This window comes from Sinocyclocheilus rhinocerous, unplaced genomic scaffold (genome assembly GCF_001515625.1).
Source record: "Sinocyclocheilus rhinocerous isolate Xijiao unplaced genomic scaffold, SAMN03320098_v1.1 scaffold2000, whole genome shotgun sequence".
In the NCBI taxonomy this organism is placed as follows: Eukaryota; Metazoa; Chordata; class Actinopteri; order Cypriniformes; family Cyprinidae; genus Sinocyclocheilus; species Sinocyclocheilus rhinocerous.
This window is the reverse complement of record NW_015630998.1, coordinates 510,072-536,262: the sequence shown is the minus strand read 5'-3', so window position 1 is coordinate 536,262 and position 26,191 is coordinate 510,072. Positions and strand designations below refer to the sequence as shown.

Here is a 26,191-nt window from a genome sequence, read left to right as displayed (position 1 = left end):
CCACCGGCGGTCGCTCCGCTTGTTCCTGCTGCCCGATCTCCTCAGCACCGCGATCCCCCCCAGCAGCGAGGGCTCTCTGACAGCGTGTCCCTCCTTCCTCCCGGGTTTCGGCACCAATGTAACAACGTTCGTAGTTCGGGAAGAATGAGACGGGAACCGGCGAACATTTGAAGAAAACTTTAATAAAATAAACAAACACAAAATGAAAGTAAAGCGGCAGCCCCTCGCGGACGAATGCCGCACACAAAATAAAATCCAGGCCTGGTCCTCTCTCGTCTTTCACTGTCGTCACTCCTCCTTTTATCCTTCCGGAGCTCCTCCGTGGGACTCGAGACCGGTGAGTGGTGCAGGTGTCGCTCATTATCAATTACTCCACCGGCCTCGCTCCGTTCCCACGGCTCTCGGCCCTGCCCCCACTCGTCACAGTGAGCTTAGCCTTTTTATTCTTTCTGCTGATGAGAGACTCACAGCAGAGTGCGTTTTCATTCCGACTTCTCTTAAACATGCTGAGACAGATCCTTACCTTGTTCATTGCTGAACTGGCAAGCAATTCCAGCTGCAGTGTTGAACCGATTCCCTATTGAGATCCCCTGAATTATCCTGTCTTCTCGTGCATTCGTGCATGTGGACGACCAGCCGTTTTGGGGGACTTGAATGAATTAGTAAAGCTGCAATATTCGAGAAATCACAGATTTGGAAGAACAACTTCTCGTGCAGTGGCTGAAAGGATCATCCCTTTGGCCTTCATGTGGACTGCCTCCTATCGCAGGGTTTCAGTCACCTTAGAGTGGCCCGCAATCTTGCAATTTCAGTGAAAATTAGATATCTGTTTCCCTCCTTATGGAGTATACGTTGCAGGACTGTGGGGGGATTCATGGGAATTGTATAGAAAAAATTTGACAATGTACTGACATTGATGAACGGAATGCAATGTTATTGATCTGATGAATGTAATATGAAATTACATTTGGTTTGATATATTGAACATATGGCAAGACTGTATCTAGTTATGTGTTTTGGCTCCATTGAATATTTTGTGTTTGGTAATTGTTCTGCCTTTGGCATAACAGTTAGGGGTCTGGATGTAGGAGCCATATTTAAATTCTTGATTAAGTCTGATTTATTTATTTTGTATTTCAAACATTATGATTTAAATATATGAGCAAACTTTGTTGAATTCTTGGACTAACCTGTCATGTGAATTTAGTTGCTCTTCCTCCCTTACCTCCCACTATAGTGGGACATATATGGCGCGAAAGTGCAGGTCATAATAGTGAAGCAGCATTGTTTGGCAGGACAGAGTTAGAGGGTGGAGAGCAATCGTTTCTTCAATCACATGCGAAAGTACCGCATTTCATGTTCTTGGAAGTTTTATTTTGTAATCTTGTTTGGAAAGTAAACCGGAGATTGTGATCAATAAACCACGGGATGTTGTTGTTACAACCGCATCTCTGTGCGTGCTTTATGGACATGGGTATCGGGAGAGACTCCTCCGCTAACTTCAAGGGGCTAAAGAAAGTTTTTGAATGCTGCCAGTTAAATAGGGTTTGCCATATAATTAAGGAAATTAGCACGAGGTGCCAGATTAACATCAATAACTTAAGTGAGTGAAGTGACATGTGGCCAAGTATGGTGACCCATACTCGGAATTAATTTATAATTTGCTTAAAAAACTGCCCTTCTACTCCTGTTATGATTACTTCAAATAGGACTAAGCAGTGACCTTGAAATTTAGGAAATTATAGGTTGTTCTCTAATTTTATTCTCCGCTGTATATATAGAAATATTTAAGTAAGAGCGTAGGAATACTGACTCAAATGCTTCATAGGAGTGGGGGTGTTTCTCGGTTTGGTGATTTCTATGCAGAAGAGTCATGGGTAAAGTAATCATAGGTGTTTTTTCATCAGGAATTCCACAGTTAAATGTGAATATTTAAAAAACTATGTTGAAACACTGTGGACTGATGGATTCAACAAAGGCATGTGGCATTGATTTAATACTTCATAGATCAGGTTTGTCTTTACATTTTTTCAAGTTATCTTTAATAAAAATGTCTCACCTTTTGAGAAAATGAATGTGATTTTTACTTTGGAAACACGACTGTTGCACTGTATATTTGCTGTTGTCCATTGCAATGCAATATATCACACCTAAATCCAACAGGTTACATCTTGCGTCTTACTGCAGTGTTCATGATGTTGCAAGGCTTAATGTTTGGTACGTTGTAATAGACTATTTTTTTACTTAGTTGAGCTTTAAATAATATACAGGTCAGATTATAAAAAACTAAACTCAGGTTATTATTTCATGTATTTATTTATGTCGCAACTTGTTGTGTAACAGGCATGGATAATGTAATGTCAAGCAAAATGAATCCTGTCAGGTTGACTCTTCTATCTTCTATTCATCTTCTAGTCTTTCTGTCTGATGAATTCTGAAATAGACTGAAGCAATTTCACTAAGCAGCAGTTACGCTACTACACAGTGAGGTATGGCAGACTCCATCTGTTTTGTTTCTGGCCATAAGTTTCAGTGGAAAAGACCCAGATCTCCTTCAAATCTCATTGGATTTTATCCCAGACCCAACTGTGTTTGAGATGTGACTCGATGGTGACATATTTCAAAACAACTGCACTTGTTTGACAATTTCTGTAATCTCTGGAAATCTTTTCCAGTTTACGGTTGATTACACTTCACATTTTCCCCATTAGCATGACAAATGTTGTTTTCAAAGCTGATGCTACTGAGAAATCGCCAGCCCTCATTTTGTGGTTCATGCTTCAAGTGTTTCAAGTTGGTGTTGGTGATGGGCATGCCTTCCAGACACTGAGTTAGGTGTTTGTACAATTCAAAATAAAAGTTATAGTTTGAATGGCTTCTTTTGAGTTGAATTTCTTAAATGTTTAAATCAAAACATCTTGTTACCTTAAAGTACTAATAACATCACAAAAAAAACTTGGAACACAAGAAGTAACAATCAACAAACTGATTATTTGAAAACTCATCCTGACATCACAAGCCAGCAATGAGACAACAAAATCAACAATAGTGTTATTTATATATTTAAAAAATTTTTCTCACAATCCTTTTTTTCCTCACAATTCTAAACTTATATCTCACAATTTCGACAATTGTTAGATATAACCCAGAATTGTGATACATATAAATGCAGAACTGCATTTAAACTTACAATTCTGAAAAGTCAGAAATGTGAGATAAACACTCATAATTTTGAGATAAAAAGTTGCAATTGCCTTTTTGTTTTTTTTATTTTGTGATGCAAGTTGCATATCTATCCATCTATCTATCTATCTATTTATCTATCTGTCTCTGTCTGTCTTGTCTGTCTGTCCGTCCGTCCGTCCGTCTATATAGTTATATTTTAATTTGCATTAAAGCGGTCATAAAAGGCGGGGCATAGAGGAGAAACAATAATGTACAGTATGTGGAAAATAATGTGTTTTTTTAACCTTAAACCGCATAAACACACTTCATTACACCAAATACACAAAATAATGTTCTTTTTAGCAACATCATAAGACCCCTTTAACTTAGATGATTTGCTATTCTATAATGTTATTTTTTTTTATTGAACGAACACTCATAATTGTATGATAAAAAGTTGCAATTGCCTTTTTATTTCATTTTGTGGTGGACACAAAAAAAAGTGAGATATACACTCAAGAAAGAAAGTCAGAGTTTATATCTTGCAATCCTCACTTTTTGACAGATTTGCAAGAAAAACGTCTGAATTGTCAATTTGCATTAACTTTTAGATGATTTGCTACTTTATAATATTCTTTTTTAATGAATAAACACTCATAATTGTGAGATAAAAAGTTGCAATTGCCTTTTTATTTTTTATTTTGGGGTGGACAGAAAAAAATGTGAGATATAAATTCAAAAATGTGAACCAAAAAAGTACCAATTTTTTTAAAGATTTGCGAGAAAGAAGTCTGAATTGTGAGATATAAACAGAATTGCTAGGGGAAAAAAACTGTGAAATAAAAAAATTGCAATTACCTTTTTTGTTACTTAGTGGAAACAGGTTTTCATAGCATACAGATGCATTAACTTGAAATAATATGTAAATTAAACAAATCAGTATTATTTTACAAGGTATCATGGAGACTTGCAAACAATTGCCTCAGCTTTAAGTATGATTCAGGCCTGCCATCCACCAGAAATGTACAATAAAATGTAGTGTGCAGATTCTACACTGTATTTTTTGGGTGACACATGAGGGTCAGGAAATGATATGCTAGCGGCTCAAAGGATTATATAAATGTCAACACTGGATTTAAATGTCTTCATGGACTTATGATATAGTCAAAGCAGCCACACCCAAATCAAAAATCTGATTCCTGGGGTCTTTAGCCCCTGCCAAACCTCAAACCCTTTTTCACACTCCACTCTCAAACAGGATGTGGTTAGTCAAAGTAGTTTGTCTTGGTCTAGTGCTACAAAATGAGTAATTCCATTAAAGGCACTATGAACAAATCTTCATCAGTTTCCTATGTAAAATGAAAGATTTCATTGATACAGTATGTCTACCATCCCATTCTGATATATCCCCGCAATGGGAGTCAGGAAGATGGGAAGTGCTTGAACGGAAACATGACTCAAACTTGCCATTACAAAAGAGTGAAAAAAAGAAGGGGATTGAGAGCATATTTCAATTTTGAGATTTCAGTTTTGAACTAATAAATGGTAGCATGTGTGCCATTTCACAAGAGACTCTCCCATGCAAGCCTTAATGTCATGATATTTTGTCTGTCTGTCTATCTATCTATCTAGCTACACTATATGGACAAAAGTATTGGCACACCCCCTTCTAATGAACAGGTTTGACTACTTTAGTAATTTCCATGAGTACAAATCTTAATGATTAATCATGATATTCTAGGGAATTGTGTCCTATCTATCTATCTATCTATCTATCTATCTATCTATCTATCTATCTATCTATATTTATATATTAATTTGCATTAACTTTTGATTTACTATGTGTTTGATTTTTATTGTTTTTAAACCATTTTTATTAATTGTATTGGAATTTTTTGCATACTTTTACTATTGGACATGTGCCTCTATCTCTGTACTATATTTAAATTTTTTTAAATTTATATATACATATATATAATTTTGTTTTAATTTATTTGTATTATTTTGGTTATTTATTATTGTATTTTATGTATTTTGTTGCATTAAACTGACATATCCAGGTCTAAAAAGAATAAAGAATATAATAATAATAATAATAATAATAATAATAATAACAATAATAATAATAATACATACATATTATAAATAATATTAATATTTAAACAAACAAAAAAAAAATATATATAATTGTTCTACCATCATTGGATTACTGCAGAAATTCCCATGAACAGATATACTGTCAAAGTCTCCAGGCCACCCAAGAACATTATGTAGTTTCACTCTTTTTCCCATCTCTCCCTCTCCTGAAGGTTTTGGACCACCACCAGTGGTCAGCTGACTGGCCTCCACTCCTTTTATTTACGACTGAACTAAGAAAAATTAATCCCGACATAAAGCACAAATAAATCTATGGTCGGTACAAGTATGCTTTGAAGCAGTATGCAGGACAGCTTCTTCTCCTTCTGTTTCCATTGTGTGTGTAAATGCAGTTAAACTGTTTTCAAAGCCAGGCCGAGGAGCTCTCATAGCTGTGGAACTTCTGTTCATTAGGAAGTCATCCAGCGTCTGCGTTTGAATGGCATCTTTTTGGAGAGCCAGCTGTTCCTTCTGAAGAAAGTCTTGCTTGAATGTCTTTGCTGTTATCCATCCCCATGCAAAACAAATTATTCAGCTGCACATAGTCAAAAGAGGATATCAGCCTGTTTTTTTAATGCGTTCTCTATTTTAATTTTCAATGCTTGATTTGTATCCATTTGACCTCTCAGAGATCTAAAGGCCTCAGAGAACAGGTTTCATCTGACCTTTTGATAAATGAAAAACATTGCTTGGTTCTTTATTCCCAGAATGTCAGAACAAAGAGAGGCATGAGTGAAGCATTATGTGGCAGGATCTGCTCTGATGGTATTTCCTTGAGTCAAACCCCGAAAACAACCAGCAGAACAGGTAGGGACACAGGCTTTGGCTACACATGTGCTGTCAATTTAGGGCTCTGAACTAAAGTCAACAAAATCACTGAGGGAGGAGAGGCCGGGGTAACATTTTTCACATTTACCCTCATAACTCTCAGACTGCAACAAATCTACCTGCCATCTTTTGGTATAAGCAACATACATGTGTGCCAACAATAACAATAGCATTAAAATATTTACATTGAGAAGGATTCATAATATTAAAAACGTATATAAAGACAAAAATGTGGTCAAGAACAGTCTTCAGCCGTTATTCCATAACTAATATTGCTCATAACTTCATCAAAGACAACAATTTTTAAACAAATTTTTAGGAACATAATCAATTGTACACATTTATTTCATCTATCTTTCATAGATCATCTATACACTATATTGATATATACATTTTAATAATTTATGTTTTTTATATTTTTATTATATTATTTTACTATTAGATAAACAAAATATCGTTAAAGTATATGTATATATAGTATTTTTTCCCACCAATTAATCTATTAGTTTTTTATTTCATAGTTTTTAACTCACAGTCATAATAAAATCAGCCAATATTTAGACAACAGAATTTTTAAACAACAGAAAATAAATAATCAGCTTTATAAATCACAGTGTCTGTCTATCTATCTATCTATCTATCTATCTATCTATGCACTATTTTTATATATTAATTTCATTAATTTATGTTTTTTATATATAATTTTTATTTTATTATTAGATAAACAAAAGGTTATTAAAATATTCTATAGTATTTTGTTATTTTTAATTAATTAATATTATTAGTTTTTATTGATTTGGAAAAAAAATTAAATTGTTTAAATCATATTTATAATTTAGTTAATTTATTATCCATAACCTTACAGTCATAATAAAATCAGCCAATATTTAGACAACAGAATTTTCAAACAGTAAATCAATAATCAGTTTCATTAATCACAGTGTCTGTCTATCTATCTATCTATCTATCTATCTATCTGTCTGTCTGTCTGTCTGTCTGTCTGGTAGAAAGAGAAGTTTACATCAGTCTAGTCTATAGTCTTTTTAAGCATGTCTCTGGTCTCCACTATTTGTGAACAATAATTTTGCAACTCTTTATGCAAATAGATTGTATTTGTTCAGGTAGGACACAAACCAGATAGCGTTGATATTGGAGCTTTTAAAATGGCTGCCATTCACTTAATTAGCTTCAAGCTAACAATCCAATGAGAGGGGCAGCATCATTAATGTTTTGTGTAGCAGAGGTGGGGCATGCAATCCACCTGCCTTAAGGCAGATAGAACAGATAATCAATGAATCCTGAGGATTTCCACTCTAATTGGGCCATTATTTTGAAAAGTGGAGGAAGTTTATCAAGCTTTTAACGGAAGGTCTTTTGGCTGAAGTAGCATGGTGGAGAACTAGCCCTCCAGCTAACTGATTTACTGCAAGTATTGACCAAACACAGCTGCCTAGACGATTGTTTGAGGTCCTGCTCTAAATGTCTTAAGGTGAGTCATATTTCAGTAACAATGGGAATTTCTTTATATTGGAGTGCAAGAGCTGTTTTTGAGCTAAATAAGTTAGCCTCTCATAAAGGTATTTTGTTTTATTTTCCAAAGTGACTTATATTTTGAGCAATAGTAGCTTATATTAACTGCTAATTCACTGCTGATATGAAAAATGGAAAGATGGATCTTAATTTAATTTTGTTCAATGCAAGTCATTACAATTGCTGATGTTGTTTAAGTTAATTACGTTTTTTCAACTACTTTATTGATTTCTGCAGCATGGAACTTTGACTGTGTGTGTGCGCGTCAGTATGTCACTTCCAGTCATTCTCCACAGCCATTCCCAGTGTGGTAGGACTGTTTACCAGAATATATTAGTCATTAGATGTCATCTTACTGCCAAGCTATTGGGAGAGACTGTTGTTCCTGCTAGCTTTGCCTATTGAATTCAGTGTTTTTTTTTGTTTTTGTTTTTGTGGGTTGACCAAGGGAGGTTTACTTGTTAAACTAAGACAAAAACATCCAAATCTAACAGTTTTTCATACAATCTGCTCTTGCTCCACTGAGGTTAAGGGGTGAAGTTAAGGGTGAAACGTCATGGCTTTTTCCAATAAACTGGATGTTTTCATACAAATTCATACGAAAATCACCAATTCGTAAAACTTCAGATTATCCATAACACTTGGTCTCTTCAACATGCAATATATAGCTATTATAAAAATATTTAAATGCCTAATGCACAGTCAAACTTATGATCTACTTTTTTTTTTCTTCTTTTACCAAATTTTTATTGGAAATATTTTGCCTTGTCCTTTACTATTAGATAAGTAGCTCTATAACACAATGCATATCTATCTGTATGTATACATTTATGATTATTCATTATTTAAGAGTGTCATTTTATTATTAGACAAAGAAAAGCCCGATTATTATATTGCTTTTCATCTGAACTTCTGATCCTTTTTTTGAATCAAGGTTTTTTTTTTGTTTTTGTTTTTTTTTTACATACTTTTACTATGGGACATGTAGCTCTCAACAAAGTTACTTGAGATCAGGTCGTTGGCCTTTTCAGTAAGAAATATGTAGCTTTCAGCAGAGCCACTGAATCATTTCATCCTTGAAAGTGTTTATCCATGAATGTGCTCATCCAAATGATGTGTTTTGGAGTTGATAATCATCACATGAGGTTTTTGAATGAGCTATGTACTTATTTGAACTATGCACGATTGGTCACAATAAGTATGAATAATTTCAGGCTAAGCAAAGGTCAAAATAAGTACAATGACATCTCAGCCTATTCTCACTGAGTTGTTAGGCCAGAAGAAATATTTCAGGTGTGAGAGTTTGTGGTCAGTAGATCAACATGAACTGTTCGGTTCGAGAGACACGGTTCCAGCGCTGGCAGACGGTTGTGTAGCAGGAGCATGTGACTTTACTTAGGGTGTTGCGTGTGTATTGGCAGGCAGCTGCGTGAGTTTTTTCAAACCGTGTCTGCTTAAATGAAGAACCAACAGCACTTCATCCAGCAGGCAGGGGAACAATTGTGCTTTTCGTTCAAGTAGAAAGATTAAGGATTATTTGCGCAGCCCTCCATGTCATTGAGCTGTTTTGTTATTTCTTCTTACCTCATTTGTATGGCTTTTAAATGATACGTTATGCCAAAACGCAGCACACTTGGTCAATGTGGTGATGTTTCTATTGACTGTAAAATATCGAGGACTGATGAGGGAATCATCATTTCTCAGGCGCACACACATTAAAAGCCCTCTAGGCAGTAGCGTTTCATGCTTAAGCTAAAACACATACTGTAGGTTGTATTCCCTTTACCACAATTTGGCGTTATATTGCAAGCCTTGACAGAACTGGATGAAAATCTGCCTTTGAGTTCTATTTCATGGTCATTTTATAAAGATATCCTTGAACATAAAGTGCACATCTGGATTTTTATTAAACCGTTCTTTGTGAAATGGGTTCAGATGTTTTGGACTGCTTCTAGGGATCGAGGCCTCTACGTCTTACTCAACTTGTTCAACCTTGTGTTGCAGCTCACCGTGGCGTCTGTTCGTTCGCTCGCTCGGAGTCAATCTGTCCACAGACGAATAGGCGGTTTTAAAGGGCAATGATGCTTCTAAAGTTGGAATTGTGTTTTCTTTGGCTGTGTACTTTCTGAAGACAAACTCTGGCCAGTACACGTTTTTGAATTGGCTTCGTCCAGATGTTATTGCAGTGAGTTTGCATCTTTCTGTCATGCTAACTGGAATAAACAAAGACTCCTTGTTATTAGTCATACTTGCTTGTGGGGGCTTTTAGATTATCCCTGATTAGGACATATTTGAGAAGTGATTGTTAAAGGGAAAGTTCAACCAAAAATTAAAACCGTCATAAGCAACCTCCTCTTGATCTAAACCAATATGACTGGCATATGTAAAACACAAAAGGAGACGTTTAGCAATATGTCCAAGGTGCTCTCTTCCATTTATATTTTTAGTTAGTGTTTTTAATATTACAAATTTTTGTGTTTTAGTATGAGGCTATACAAAGCTACAATATATATGATTGTTTAATTTAAATATATCTTAAATATAAAAAAGGTATTTTTTTTGTATTGTGTATTTTTTTAAATATTATGTGCTCATATATTGTAGTTCAGAGTTATATTTCTATTTACATATTATAGCTTAAAATGCTATTTACTAAATTACTATATATATATATATGAATGAAGAGTCTGGTTCCAAAACACTATAAATCCATTTTGATTAATTTGAGTAAAAATGTGTTTTCTTAACCAAGAAAGTGGCAAGATGAAAACATACTCGATTACTAACGTAACCTCGGTTCCCTGAGCGAAGCTGCACGAGCCTATGGCGACAAAGCCCGCCAGAGCCTGCCAGAATGGGCGGGGCCATCTGGCTATATATGCGGGTGTTTGCCACAGGATTCTCAGGTTACTTCGACTGAAGCGACGACTAAGTCGTGCGGCTACATAGAACAGCTAGCAAAGCAGTACTCGTTCCCGTATCTCAGGGAACCGCGGTTACGTTAGTAACAGAGTACATTCCCTGTCGATACTTCACTCGTACTGCGTCTTGCTAAAGACGTTATGGGAACACGGTACAATCACGCCGTGGTATGGTAGAGGAATGACTGTATATTGTAATCTCCATAAGCAAGTAATGCCCATAGGGAAGTTAACAATAACCCAAGGCTATAACTGGGTAATCGTTCCAGAGTACTCATACAACTTCAGAACCCCAGGGGCCGAGAGACGACAAGTGAACTAAACCAAAGAGCTTGAGCATGTTACGGTCAAGGACTCTCTGTCAGACTTACAGGTGCATCTCAATAAATTAGAATGTCTTCACTAAAAATGTTTTTTTTTTATTGGTCTTATGAAGTATTCTAATTTGTTGTGAATTGGTGGGTTTTTGTTAAATGTGAGCCAAAATCATCACAATTAAAAGAACCAAAGACTTAAACTACTTCAGTCTGTGTGCATTGAATTTATTTAATACACGAGTTTCACAATTTGAGTTGAATTACTGAAATAAATGAACTTTTCCACGACATTCTAATTTATTGAGATGCACCTGTATTTGCATAACGCAGTGAGTGTCTCTTCAAGCAGAAAGGACCCTGGCCTGTAAGGCCGGGACATCCAGGTTATAAAACCTAGCAAATGTGGACGGCGAGGCCCAGCCGGCCGCCTCACAAATCTCCGCAATGGACACACCGCTAGACCACGCCCAAGACGAGGCGATGCCTCTGGTGGAATGGGCCCGTACTCTGATTGGACATTGTAGGCCCGAGGAAGAGTATGCTAGCGTGATGGCATCTACTATCCACCTAGGAAGTCTTTGTTTTGTGACCGGATGCCCTTTGGTGCGGTTACCGAAGCTAACAAAATGTTGTTCCGACTGTCTGAAGGGGGCGGAATGCTCAATGTAAATTCTTAAGCTCTGACGGGGCAGAGCAAGGATAACTCTCGGTCCTCTTCAGAGGGAGGAAGCACAGAGAGCGCAATGACCTGTGCTCTGAATGGAGTGGAGAGCACCTTGGGTATGTAACCATGCCTTGGTTTAAGGACGACCTTAGAGTCGTTAGGCCCGAATTCCAAGCAGGCAGGCCTAATGGAAAGTGCCTGCCGGTCTCCTATTCGCTTTACCGATGCTAGTGCTAGAAGCAAAGCAGTCTTCAGCGACAGTGACTGAAGGTTGGTAGACTGTAGCGGCTCAAAAGGAGGGCCCTTCAGGGCCCTCAGCACAATGAGCAGATCCCATGAAGGGACAGTGAGGGGGCTAGGCGGATTCAGCCTCCTGGCACCCCTCAAGAAGCGGACAAACACGCTGTTCCTGCCCACCGATTGGCCCGCAATAGGGGCATGAGAGGCCGCTATAGCTGCTACGTAAACTTTGAGGGTGGATGGGGAGCGTCCCTTATCCAGCAGCTCTTGCAGGAATGACAAAACCACTGATAGGTCAGAGGTAGATGGGTCTTCACCGCAGTTTAAGCACCAAGCGGAGAAAATAGACCACTTAAGGGTGTAGAGGCATCTCGTAGACGGGGCTCTAGCCTCCAAAATAGTGTTTAAAACTCGCTCTGGAAGGCTTGTAGGCTCCCGTTGAGTGGTCAAAGGTGCAGGGCCCACAGCTCGGGCCGAGGGTGCCGTATTGTCCCGTCCGCTTGAGAGAGGAGATCCCGTCTCAACGGAATGGGCCAAGGGGCTGCTACCAGCAGCTGGGTCAGCTCTGATAACCAAAGTTGGTTCTTCCGGAGAGGGGCCACCAAGAAAACCTTGTGTCTCTGTTCCCTGATTACCTGTGGGATCAGGGCGATTGGGGGAAATGCAGAAAGGAGGAGGTTGGGCCAATCGTGGGCCAACACGTCCCTGATCTTCGAATAATAAATTGGGCAGTGAGAGTTGTCTTCTGAGGCGAAGAGGTCTGCCTCGCCGAAGATCTCCCAGATTCTCTGAACCATCTGCAGATGTAGCATCCACTCCTCTGAGGGGACATTGCTCCTTGATAACATGTCCGCTCCTCGATTCAATTTGCCCGGTATAGGCACTGCCCTCAGCGAGCGCAGGTTGAGTTGAGCCCATTCCAGAAGGCGCTCTACCAGAATGAAGAGGCGCTTCGAGGAGAGGCCTCCTTGGCGATTTATGTAGGACACAACCGACATGTTGTCCGATCGGATTAGCACATGGTGTCCCCTTAAGACTGGCAGGAAGAACTGACAGGCTCGACACACTGCTAGCATTTCCAAGCAGATGTGAAACCCTTTTTCCGCTTTAGACGAATGGCCGAAAGTCAGTTTGCCCTCGCACAGCGCCCCCCAACCTGCGTTGGAGGCATCTGTCGTGACAACTTTTCTCCTGCAAACCATTCCCATGGCCACGCCCTGTTCCATCCTGCGAGAGTTCTTCCAAGAGGCCAGGGCTGTTACACACCTGTTACTCCGTCACCCTGATATGTAGGCGTCCGTGACACCACGCATGGGATGGAACCCGCGGTTTCAGTCAGCGCTGAAGGGGACGCATACGAAGCAGACCCAGCTGTAGTGCTGGTGACGATGCGGCCATGAGGCCCAGCATCCTCTGAAACGTTTTGAGAGGGCGAGTGGCACCGATCTCGAAGGAGGCCGCGAGTTTCCGTATGGTCAAAGCCCGTTCCGGCGCGACTACAGCTCTCATTTGAGCGGAGTCGAAAACCGTTCCCAGGAACGATATTCGCTGGCTGGGGAAAAACGTGCTCTTGGCGAAATTGACCCTGAGTCCCAGGCGCTCAAAGTGGCTGAGGAGGATGAATGCGGATTCCCATCCATCTCAGAGGGGAAAGAGCCACGTCCATGCACTTAGTAAAAGTGCAGGGAGCCAGAGACAGCCCGAAGGGAAGGACCGTGATAAGCCCCTCCCTCAAAGGCAAATCTCAAGAATCGTCTGAGATGGGGGACTATCTGGATGTGAAAGTATGCATCTTTCAGGTCCAGAGAAAAGAACCAGTCCCCTGAGCGAATCTGCGCGTGGATCTGTTTCAGCGTAGTCATCCTGAACGACCTTTTCATGAGTGATTTAAGGTGTCTGAGATTGAGGATGGGCCGGAGGCCACCATCCTTTTCGGGGACGAGGAAGTAACGGCTGTAGAAGCCCGACTCACTCTGAGCTGGAGGAACCATTTCTACAGCTCCTTTTGCCAGCAGATTCATCACCTCTGAGCGCAGGACGTGAGCATGGGGACCACGCTGTTGAAGTGCGGGGGTCTTCGAGCTAATTTTTTATCCCCATAACCCATTCTGACACTCCAGGGATGGCCTGCCAGGCCTCGGCCCGCGTGGCAAGGGGTTGGTTTAATTCGAGTGACTGGCTGCGCTGTAGCAGGGCACTTGTGAGAAACGGAAGAGGAAATTTGCTCTCTTTCAATGTTTGTGTTTTATTTTTCTTGCTATAACAGCGACCAGTTGTGTGGGTGCTTTTGAACAGGCCCAGTATTCACAACGGAGTTCACAACAAACACATTACCGTCGGCACCCGGAACTGAACGTGGTGCTTGGAGGCATAACAGAGGCCGTTTGGGGGCGCTAGACTCAATACCCTCGTAGCGAGAGCAGTCAGCCCCCGTGGGCTTGGCCCAGATGCGTCTAGAATCCGAGGCTGTCAGCGATAATCATTAGTGACCGCATTCCCTTTCAGTCTGCCTAAAAAGATTAAAACCGCTCATTAGAAGAGGGGTACTGATGATCTTTGTGTAAACACACTGGCAGATCAAAAGTGCTGCGCGCATTCTCTCAAATCCGCTCGTAGCGGACGAGGGGAGGTGCTGGGCCGTCTTCATTGAACCGCGGCGAAATGCGAGCGTAGCAGAGCGAGACACACGCTCTTGTAGCGGTCTGTCTCAGTGAGCGCAGTCTCCGCGTGGGCGTGGCCCGGGCGAGCGGCGCACTCAACTCGAAGCTGTCAGCGATATGAAGTCATTGGTGACAGCTGTTAAGCCTGATCGCTCAAACCGCGAATTCGCCATTTCTTCCTCCGAGGTAACCGGGAGGGGGAGAAACATGAGAGCGAAGCAGGAACAGACTGAGGCTTTCGAATGAAAGCCTGTCTGAGCGCAGCTTGAGCGCCGCACACACAATCCAAGGCTTCAGTTCAGGAGAAAAAAGGCTTTTTCCCATAGCGTCTTTAGCAAGAAGCAGTACGAGTGAAGTATCGACAGGGAACCACTATTTTCTGTTTCAAATTTTCACATAGCATCTTTAGCTTATAATAACATTAAAAATTCAAATCCAGATTTTGATTTTCAAAGATTTATTATAAAAACGGATAATTTTTTCCCAAAATGCAATAAATACATTGAATCAATATAAAAGTTATTTTTCATATTGAAACTGTTGAAAATACACAACAAAGTAAGTTGATTCACATATGACAGCCTCTGAACTTGGTCAATACTAATCTTATATACAGGCACTGGACTAAAAATACATTCAATCAGTCATCGCTCCCAAAATGAATTCAATGGGTCATCTTGTTAATGCTATAAATTAATTACAACAATAAAAGAAAATGTCATCAGGAACAAGAACATGAACAACAATATCACATTAGACTACATAAATTCCAAAATGACATTTCCCTTACATTCAACTTCCAAAAGTGCATTCATCTTTGCCATGTTACATTCATTTAGTTGACTAGTGCTATACGCTGTATTAACAAAAACATTAATGGCATTAATAAAAACACTTACTTTGTCATATTAAGAACACTGTAAAGAAGAAAGATTAACATATTATAGTATCAATTTTATATCACTTTTAAGCCTAAAAGATTTTTAAGGACATTTGTGCCCAGGCAGTAGGCCTACATCAGACAACTAAGTGTTACTCATTCCTTATGTACATTTTAACAAGCAAACAAACTAGCAACAAACTTAAAACATTAAAGATTCAACAGAAAAGTGTATGTCTCATCCTGCCGGGCTGATGGCCAGCATAGGCGTAGGCCTACATCTTCACAATAATGTTACTAAGATGACAACTAAGAGCAGGATGGGATAGTAGGCTTTGCTTCTATTGATAGTTAGAAGGCTACATTGAAAAGCCAGTGCTTGTTTGTGTACTTGTTTTTCAATTAAGCTGTCGTCATATAGCCTTGGCTAAATATAATCACATCAACATAGTGTCGTTTAATGATGCACACGTCTAAAGAGCAGGCAGTCCTGTATGAATAGTATTATTAATAAATCAAAAATAAACTCACCCAATGCACTGCAAAAGGTGGCCTTACAGACAGGAATCTTTGTCAGATGATCTTCAGTCAGCAAATTATATTCGTTTGTGACCTCCCTATTCTTCTGCATATTGCTGTTGTCAACCTTGGGACGTAGCCACTGAACTTTTTGTGACGGCGATCAGCTGCAAAAAGGCTTGGTCCTGCTCGGTTTTCGTCAACTTCAAGTAAAACAATTGAAAGTTTTTCAAAAGATCCCCTGGGGTCAGTGTGTCAGCGTGACAGAAGTTTGATGCTGTCGTGTGAGAACAAGCAACAGCCGGCATTTTTACTCCTCCCGAGTTCCTCATCTTCTTAATCTCCTCACGTAAATGATTAGATTTCGATGGCTTACTTTTCTTTTCCACCGCAGAAACCACCACAGATTCATCAATGCCATCAAAATTATACATTTTTTTGTTTGTTTGTTGATTACAAAGTACAAAGTAGAAAACTAGGATGCCGGGTGTATTCAAAGCGCCACCATTACTGTTTACAATGCTTGGAATGGTGCGCTGTGATTGGTTGAGCAGATTTATCGCATTCTGCAGAGAAGGGAGACTGGTGTTTGTCACGGTTTGGAAAGATAGGGAGAAAACATGACAGAATAACACGGTGGATATCGCATTTTGCGTAAAATAAAAAATTTTCTTTTCAATACAGACCAGATACAATACTGATTTTGGCGGGAACTCAATCTCTTCTAAAAATGGTGTTTATCGCGCTTTGGAACCAAACTCTTCATATGTATATCATATGTATATATCAGTGGCATGCAGTGGCGTTTTAAAATGAGGAGGCCGTTATATACAGTCATGGCCAAAAGTTTTGGCAGTGACCTTCCTCTTCTCATCGAAGACATGCGATGCAGTACTAAACAGTCTCTCGCGATCAGTGCTTATAATGATTTTTGCATCTTTCTCGGACAGCTTTAAATATTTCCACACTGCCGTCATGTTTGCTGCATTAGCGCGCGCTTCTATTTGATCGCGTCACGTCATTGTTCGGTACAATTTATTCGGTCTTTTAGCTTATTCGCTTGTATTTTCGGTTGCCGAACATTCGGTGCATCCCTAATATATATATACATACATACATAATATATACAGTACAGACTGGTATGAAATTGCAACTACTTGAAAACACATTTTCTTGTAAGATCAAGTCGAGTTTCCTGAGTATCTTTTTCCATTTTTGATTGAGTTGTAACTCCAGACGTGATCATGAAGTGGCCCAATGTCTTGACGCCGACGAGGTGGCTGAACACAAACTCCATGAATAGGCTTGTTTACTTAACCACAAGTGGTTCCACTCACCAAAACCATAACAGCACAGTACACAACAGGGGTGTAGTTGACTTTTACAGCTTCCTGGTGGAAAAGAGCTTTCAGCTGGCCAGCACCTGCAGAGTTTCAAGGCTGTAATGTGCATGTTAGTGGATGTTGGCTAGAAAGATGACCTCAGTTTCTCGTGAGCGACGTGGAAACCTTTTTTAAAGGCCATCTTCAAGCTTATTCAATATCAGTTGGATGGAATTGGCTAAGACTTTACTGACAGATTCGCAAACGATTCTGTCAGACTGACTCATTTATTGTGCCTTTTCGCTTCCGAGATGTCTAACAATGGGGTTTAGGCGTGTTGCTCGCTGTTCTCATGAAGCAAACTGTCCAAGCAAATAATAAAAATGGCTGTACTTTGGGTCTGCTGAGGTTTTCCTGTCTCTTCATTTCCCCTAAATGAAATCAGACTGAATGTCAAAAACATCTGTCCTAACTAATTCCCTCCTTTTGAGGCCACCCAGAGGCGTGTTCAGCCTTTTTTTCTTTGATTTATTCTAGCGTGAAGCGCAGTAACCGTAATGGGTTTGCCCCAGTCAACTTCCTCAGTGTTCAGGAGGTCATCTGAGACTCGAGGGCCACCTAGTTCCAAGTTTGTGGTACGGAACTGAGCGAATTTGATTGGGTGAGGTCTTTTTGAAGGCCATAACAGCACAGTACACAACAGGGGTGTAGTTGACTTACAGCTTCCTGGTGGAAAAGAGCTTTCAGCTGGCCAGCACCTGCAGAGTTTGAAGGATGCAATGGGCAGGTTAGTGGATATTGGCTAGAAAGACATGAGCGATGTGGAAACCTTTTTTTTTTTTAAACGTCGTCTTCAAGCTTCAATATCGGATGAAATTAGCTAAGACTTCACTGACAGACTTGCAAATGATTCTGTCAGACTGACTCATTTATTGTGCCTTTTCGCTTCCGAGATGTCTAACAATGGGGTTTAGGCGTGTTGCTCGCTGTTCTCATGAAGCATACTGTCCAAGCGAATAATTAAAAAAGGCTGTACTTTTGGGTGTGCTGAGGTTTTCATGTCTCTTCATTTCCCCTAAATGAAATCAGACTGAATCTCAAAAACATCTGTCCTAACTGATACCCTCCTCTTGGGGCCACCCAGAGGTGTGTTCAGACTTTTTTTTTCTTTGATTTATTTATGCGTGAAGCGCAGTAACCATAATGGTTTTGCTCCAGTCAACTTCCTCAGTGTTCAGGAGGTCATCTGAGACTCGAGGGCCACCTAGTTCCAAGTTTGTGGTACGGAACTGAGCGAATTTGATTGGGTGAGGTCTTTTTGAAGGAAATGTCCTGAGAGATGCTTGACCGAGTCAAAGTACACATGGATCAAATGTTTCATGTGATTCATGTATTCACAAGGTGCAGCAGGATCCCTCAATGCTGAGCTCATGATTAGCCACCTGAAAGGAGGCCAAGGACTGAATTTCAGCCCAACTGGTAGATATCCAGATGTTTTAAGGGAGCCGCGCTGCTTGTATGAAGAAAGAAGGTGCTGATGTGCCAGACTAGCAGTGTAACATTTAACATGGACACAAATCTTAATGACTAGTTTAAGGAGAAACATGACTGGGCTGTAATTTGTCTTTATAGCATAGTCTTCTCTTGGCTGTCCTATTGCCTTGTTCTGTGCATGTGTGGGACCAGGCTTTTTCTAATCATTTGCTTTTCTTTTTATTTGACTCGGGCATCACATTCTGATTCCTACTCTTCTTTCTCTCACAGAAAGGATTTAAAGGGACAGTTCACCCAAAAAAGAAAATTCTGTCATTAATTACCCTCATGTCTTTCCAAACCCTTTGTTTTCATTGCGCACAAAGGAATATTGTAGCTTTGTAAAATTAAGGTTGAACCACTGATGTCACATAGACTATTTTAACAATGTCCTTACTACCTATCTGGGCCTTGAGTGTGGTAGTTCCCTTTCTATCTATGGAGGGTCAGAAAGCTCTCGGATTTCATCAAAAAAAAAATGTTGACGCCGCTCGCGTCCAGTGTAGACACATGTCAGTTTAAATACCGGCGATGCAGTGTTGCCAGATATTGCTATGAAAAACAAACCCAGGTTTGTGTTTTGTTTTCCATATAATCTTAAGATTGAAATTATATAGATTGAACTTCATAGCTTTGCTCTGTTAGACTTGACTTCATATGTCAGTTTAAATAAATAAAATGTAGTTATTTATTATTATTTCTTCAATATGTTTATACAGAAAATGTATACTTCAAATGTACATAAAATCCCCTTTCCATTATTTATGAACAAATCAGGCTTGTAAAATAACTTTTGATTCAAACCAGTATTTGAGCTGAGAATTTTCATTTTAACCATCACTATCAAATTGGCTTTCAGTTATCATTTTCATTTTTGAAAGTGTAATGAGCTTTTCATTTAGAAGTTACTTTTGTAATTTACACAGAAATCATTGAAATCACAAACATAAAGACAGCAAAGTCAGTCTCACTAGAGCAATATGGAATAATGTCTTTGTTTTCGCTCTTACAGCAGTCATGCAGTTTTATTGATGTACTATAGCAATAAGAGGATTTATAAGGCTTAAAACGCAAAAACACATGATCATTACTAAATTGGTTCTTAATAAAAACAAGCTTTTCCAAATTTATTTTTAAAATGTTGCTTTTTATTAAGCTTTGTGTTTAAGCGTTTCTTTTGGAGCAAATAAAAGTATTTGCTGTTTGATTGAGGTACATTTGCAATTACAGGAACACAAATGTAATTTCAGTTAAGCCAGATGAGGAATTATATGATGAATGAAAAGTTCACGCTCTCTTGGTGGTTAAAACAAATGGAACAAGTTTAACAAGCACTTAAAACGCCTTCATATCCTTAAGTAATTCCTTAAAAGACCATAAAGACTTTCGGCTGCTCTGCTCGTCAGACACATGATGATGGGAACCATTTGTTTTAAAGAGATGTATGTCTTCAGTTCTCACATTTGGCACGCTATGGTTTTCGTTTGAGTAGTGTTGATTGCACTTTCTCCATTGCCAGGCTAATTGATACCCAGACCCAGAGGAAGAGGGTAAACAGGAGACAGCTGCATTACCACTCCTGCAGGAACCAGCCTTCCCATAATGCTCTTGCTGTCAGGCCACATCAGAGGCAAGGAGATGGGCACACAAAGGCGATGTTTGCTCAATCTATCCAAGCGAGGCTGCTCAATTGGGGGAAACTGAACTTTCCCATCGGTGTCATCCTTTTTTTTTCTGTGGTTGGGGGGTGGGGGGCTGTGATTTTGAGCAAATATGAGGAGTAGCCATGCATCTAGTTGGGTATTTGGACTTAAAAAGTTGTTCTTGTTTTTCTTTGTTGTCTTGTCCTTTTTATCCTTGTTTTTGTTTTGTTCTTGTTGTTTTTCTTTGTATTTCATCATCTTGTTCTTGTTCTCCTTTCTTCTTTGTTGTTATTCTTTGTCTTGTTCTTCATTCTTCATGTTCTTCTTTGTTTTTCATCTTCATCTTATTGTAATTGTCCTCCTTTGTTCTTATTTATTGTTGTTCTTCATTTCTCATGTTGTTTTTCATCTTCATCTTCTTGTACTGTTCTCCTTTGTTGTTGTTCTTCGTCTTGTTCTTCATTTCTCATGTTCTTCTTTGTTTTTCATCTTTGTCTTCTTGTACTTGTCCTCCTTTGTTCTTTGTTGCTCTTTGTCTTGTTCTTCATTCATGTTCTTTGTTTTTCATCTTTGTCTTCTTGTACTTGTTCTTCTTTGTTGCTCTTTGTCTTGTTCTTCATTCATGCTCTTCATTGTTTTTCCTCTTTGTCTTCTTGTACTTGTCCTTCTTTGCTCTTCTTTGTTGTTGTTGATCTTCACCTAGTTTTTGTTCTTATTTAATCTTTGTTCTTGTTGTTTTTCTTGTTCTTCTTATCTATATTCTTTTTCTTGTTCTTCTTCTTCTGCTTCAACTTCAAAAATGAGTGTTTTTGTTTTTTTTGCGTCCCACAAAAATGCATCAATGGCCTCATATGTGAGTCTTAATTGAGTTTATTCATAACCAATGATGATGTTTTGATGACTAAAGAAGAACTTGGTCTGTTCAAATGTGCAAGATTTTTTATTTAAATAGTGTTTTCAGGATGGTTATGCTGAAAGGTTTTTTTTCCCCCTCTTTGGTCCGGCACATCTAGTACAAATGTAGGACCCGCAATGGGTCATGTTCTGAATTTAAGGATATCATGGGCCCATAGAAAAGTGACTTCAGTCTGTGGCAGTCCAAATAGTTGCTAAGCTGTAAGAGAGGATTGTTTGCTTATGTCACGCCCAGCAGAATAAATGAGGGCAACAGTGGGCGAATGTATTGACCTGACTCTTCTTTGTCCTATTCTGTCCATATTTGTAGAGTCGTGGCAACCTCGCAGATGGATAAAGGCCACATTTTTGGGGGTGTAAAGCTTAGAAAACAAAAGACTGGGGTCTATTGGTAGAAATAAGGTCAGTGTTGCCCTCCTAGAATGTAGAAGTTGTTTTTGTAAGAGCTGCTAATGCAGGTGTAGCTTGTACACTTCTAAACTGACATAAGGACTTTTGGGATATGGGAACTTTCTTGGGTCTTGTTTAGCTGTCCATCTTTCCTCTTTTTACTGTTTTCACATGTCTTATTATTATCTTTTAGTGTTTTAACCTTGTCAAAATCATTGGAACTTTAGCAATACCAATATTTGGCTTTGTTTTTAATGTTTAATTTCAAATGGTGTTCAGACTGTCAATGATAAGACACATGGTTCACACATTCAGTAGTTCTGGCTTCTTCCAAGTGCCTACATGGCTTATGCTTCACATTATCAACCACCTTACTGTTTGAATGCCATAAGAAAGTAAGATTAAACCAAGATGGCTAGCCACAGCTGATAAATCTAACTTGCCATCTTGCGTCTTGAATCGGCTGCATTTATAATGTTCATGTGTTAATTGCTGACATGAAAGAATCCTTTACATTCTGACCGCCTTTAAATCAAAGCTGGTGTATGGGGGCTCAAGCTCAGACTGAGCTGAAGAAGCATTTATTTTTAAAGGCCTGCTGTAGAGTTTTATTAATCCGAGGTTAAACAAACAGTGACATGCCGGCTCAGACTACACTCATTCATTCTGGAATGCTGTCAGAATCCACATATATGCCAGCTCTCCATAAATAACTTCTGAGCTATAAGGACAATGAACATAAATTTTTCAGGCCTTTCTATAGAGAAAGAATGGTATTAGTCTTGTATGTACAGTTTTGGCCATAGATGTCTGTGAAACATCTCTATATAAAGCAAAAGATTCACAATACCTTCACCTCCACATATCTAAGTCATCTAATGTTAGATAATATCACTGTTCATACATATTTAGTTCATGTTTACTGCATGCAAATGGTAAAATTAAGGCATGATGGATTATGGGTGGGTAAGTTTTAAACTCTGAGCATGAGGCAGATGATGAAACAGGAAGGACACCTCCACATAAACCATGAGCTCATCTGTGGGCAAATTTTATGGCATCCTTTTATTACGTTGTAACCAAATATTTAGGACTATTAACCAAATATTGAGGACATTATTTATTTGCGCTTTTATTAAAGAGGCTCTGCCACATTATCTTGCTACATGCCACTTCTAAAAATCATTATATTTAGTACACACATACACACATAACCGACCAAAAGTTTAGAATAGCCTACAATTATTTTTTTTTAATGTTTTTTGAAAAAAGTCTCACTTATATTCAACAAGGCTGCATTTATTTGATCAAAAATACAGTAAAAACCGTAATATTGTGAAATATTACAACTGAAAAAACGTTTCTATTTAAATATATTTTAAAATGTAACTCTTTGATCTCACCTTTCACATTTGACTCTATATGACGTTTGTTCTTAAACCGAGTCTCACGTGGCCAGCATTAAATGATTCCTTTCTTTGAAACCTGGTTTAAAGTCTGCTTATAGCAAAAGTTACTTTTCTTTTATTTCTAGTATAGCTTCCCAACATGGCCCAAACAATGATGACCACCATTAAGGATTATTAGCATCGTTCTCATCCACTCACTTCCTCTCCTCCTCCCCAACCCGTGTTCAATTACCTGTTGTATTACCTGACCCTCCTCCTGCAGTAGCTGCCAGTAAAATGCTAATGTAGCTTAATTGTGAGAACTTCACAGAAAGTAGATAAGAGGAACAGGCCAGTTCAGATGTACATGAGCTACAGCTGCATTTAACCTACCCCCATATGACAAAACCGCTTTGGTTATCAGAAAAAAAACCTTTTTTTGACAGGAAGCCAGGTTTAACTGTTGTTCTCATAAGACGCTTTTTCAATGTCAATCAGTGTTTTAGTATTATTTTTATGCTAGTATTTATTAGCATGTTGAATTTGATTTTTTTTCTATTTTTATGTTCAGTTTTAGCTATTTTGATATGCGCTTTTATCATTTGCAATAGTTTTTTTTTTTTTTTTGCTTTTATTTTTAGTTTAGTTTTAGTAATTTTAGTATTTTAAGTATTATACAAAATTTTGGAACAGTTTGTTCCCAAGGCAATTATTCTCATTTTCATTTTCATTTGTTTAAGTTTAACTTTTAACTAATAGCTATATTTTATTTCCACTTTATTCCAGTTAATGTTTGTTTGTTTGTTTGTTGTCAGTGCTTTTTTCACACCAGGTTTGGTATCGCTAAACTAGACAAAAAAATATAAAAAATTGTTCTGACGAAAGAGGTTTCAGTAATAAATTAATTTGAATAAGTGGGTAAACTTGTTGAACACTGAATCTATGGGGATTAAAAACTTTTAAATTGACACATTTGCTTATGTTTATTGTGTGTGTGTGTGTGTGTGTGTGCACAAATTATAATAAACTATTTATTTATTTATTTATTTATTTAATGCCTTATTTTATCTATAACAAATATAATTTAGCATTTTATTTATTCATTTTAAACAACTATTTTTTATTTTTGAAAGTCCTTGCCAAATTGTTCATTGAACTGGCCTGGTATTTCCTCTGACGCATTTGAATGCTACCGAGTTACAGTATCTACAGCAGTCATTAATAAAACTTTCCTTGTTCGCTTAACAGCTCCACCGCAGACAACAATGCTCTATTGACGTCTAGAGGGTTAATTTGCAGTGTTCCAAGAGTGGCGTAAACAAATTAAGCCTTATGACTCGCCATGAAGGTGATTTACCTGTCTGCTTATACTGTGCACACACCCACTCTTAAATCGACTGCTGCAGAATTTAAGTGGTCATAAAGTTGTGTTGCTGCAAGCAGTTGGTCACAGTTTATCCTTTGGGGAATCTCCAGAAATAAAATGCTTTATATGGATTACCAAGGGAGAACACGTGTAAAGTCCATATTGAATTTCTATTGTGTTCTATTGCGCTTCCCCCTCTTTTAAAGTGGATATGAGTTGGCGTTTTAAAAGGTAAACTGACCAACATTTGTTTGAATATTGTCTGAGTTTATTTAACTGCAGCGTGATTTAATGTTGTCTGAACATTTGGACATATTTCCTACGTGGTCAAAATCTATCCAAACATTTAGACATCTGTCAGCTAATTCTTAATGGCTGTACGAAACCTTCGCTAGTATAGCTGCCATGGGATAAATTAGCAGTGGTATAAATTTTAAAGGATGATTTAAAGTCAACATGAAGTCAAAACTGAATGTTTTTTTTATTAAAATGAATGTTCTTGTGAGCAATTCATTGGTGCATGTTATTCTAAAAAGAATAGTCTTTGTCATCTATAATCAAAATGTTATAACTTGGTGTCATTATTGGATAAAGTTTACCAATAGCTAAATAGCTTTGACATTGCTTCATTCGGTCTGGATTTTATTCTGGTTTGTGACTCACTTTTCACGATTTAAAGTCCATCAGGAATTGATTCGAATCAAGTCCCGTTGGTTTATTTTTTTTCTTTTCTTTTATTACCTAATGTCCTTAATAATGTATCAATCTAAAAGGTCAAATTATGGAAGTAAAATTTGTTCAAATGTCAATTCACGTTGTTTTCAAAAGTATATATATGAAAGATATAGTATGAAATCAGATACAGCTGGGAAAAAAATATTGATTTCTTGATTTTAATGGATTCTTATTTTTACGAAACAATATCAATTCTTAAATCCAAAGAATCGATTAGTCGCTAGTCTAACAGCTCGCATTCCATCCAATGAATCGCAATAAGTTTTGTGCTTTGTTACTTTTGATATGAAACAAAGTCTCAGATTTCAAATTCTGTCCATTTTATTACAGTATTCAAACAGTAAATGCCGTTTTGGTGCTGTTTAATGTGGAGTGACAGATCACTGTAGCCTCAGATCAAGAGTAGCAGCAGAGCGAAGCGCGCATTAACAGATAATTTCCTCCGCTTTAAAACCAGTTTCAGCATGAAATAAACGAATAAAAATCTGAATGTATGTTAAAAGTAGTGCATCTTACCGAAATCCGTATCCTGTCTCATGTAATCGCTCAGTGTTTCAACTGTGGAAAGACGTCAATAATAACAGCTTGTAGACAGTCACCTAACGTCACATTTTCCTTTTCCACATTTTCATATTCAGTGACTATTAACTAATTAATCAGAAAAACATCTACTGTAGAGAGGAGCATATAGCTAAATATGCACCATATAACATATTCATTATAATTTTTTATTGTTCTTCAATGTTTCATTTGTTCAATGTTTAATCTGTCCAGTTTTTATGATATCATCCATTCAACCTAAAGGCTTACATTAAAAAAAAACTGAATTAGTTTTAGAAATCTAATTATTTAATTGTAACTTTATCATTATAAAAACTTAATTTAGTGTAATTTACGCATTTGTATACAAATCTGTTAATTTTAACCTTCAATATTATAGTAATACCAACTGACTCTCATGTATATTTTACAGCATTAGTTGAGATTTTTTTCCTTGAGAAAATCTGGCATGTACTGTATCTGATATCCATCCAAAATA

General features: G+C 38.2%; 1 protein-coding gene across 1 annotated transcript in view; it reads left to right on the top strand.

Annotated features, from left to right (window-relative positions):
- Window positions 1–7,367: 7,367 nt before the first annotated feature.
- Window positions 7,368–26,191, top strand: part of LOC107741008 (extracellular sulfatase Sulf-1-like) — a 106,407-nt gene continuing 87,583 nt past the window's right edge. Inside the window, exon 1 of the mRNA XM_016553584.1 lies at window positions 7,368–7,618. The gene's annotated coding sequence lies outside the window, so the exon portion shown is untranslated. The remainder of the gene's footprint in view (window positions 7,619–26,191) is intronic.